Below are 491 nucleotides of genomic sequence, written 5' to 3'. Positions count from 1 at the left end.
CCCCCCCGCCACCGACACCAACACCCCCCAAAACCAACCCTCCGATACCTCCTCCCTGCCACCGACACCAACACCCCCTACCACCCTCCCCGAGGGTGGTATCGGCAGAGAGGTTTCAGAAGAGGGTATTGGGGGGCTGGTATCGGGGATGGTATCAGATGAGGGGGTTGGTATGGGGGGTGGTATCGGGGGAGAGGTTTTGAAGGAGGGTATTGGGGGGTTGGTACTGGGGGGATGGTATTAGATGAGGGGGTCAGTATAGGGGTGGTATCGGGGGAAGATACCACCCCCCATACCAACCCCCTCATCTGATACCATCCCAATACCCTCCTCCGATACCTCTCCCCCAATACCAATGCCCTCATCTGATACCATCCTCCCAATATCAACCCCCAATACCATCCCCCTCCTCCAATACCTCCTCCCTGATATCACCCCCTCAATACCAACCCCCTCATTTGATACCATCCCCCTGATACCAACCCCCAATA

Source organism: Terrapene carolina, unplaced genomic scaffold (genome assembly GCF_002925995.2).
Source record: "Terrapene carolina triunguis isolate 2854851 unplaced genomic scaffold, T_m_triunguis-2.0 Scaffold238, whole genome shotgun sequence".
In the NCBI taxonomy this organism is placed as follows: domain Eukaryota; kingdom Metazoa; phylum Chordata; order Testudines; family Emydidae; genus Terrapene; species Terrapene triunguis.
This window is presented reverse-complemented; position numbering follows the sequence as displayed.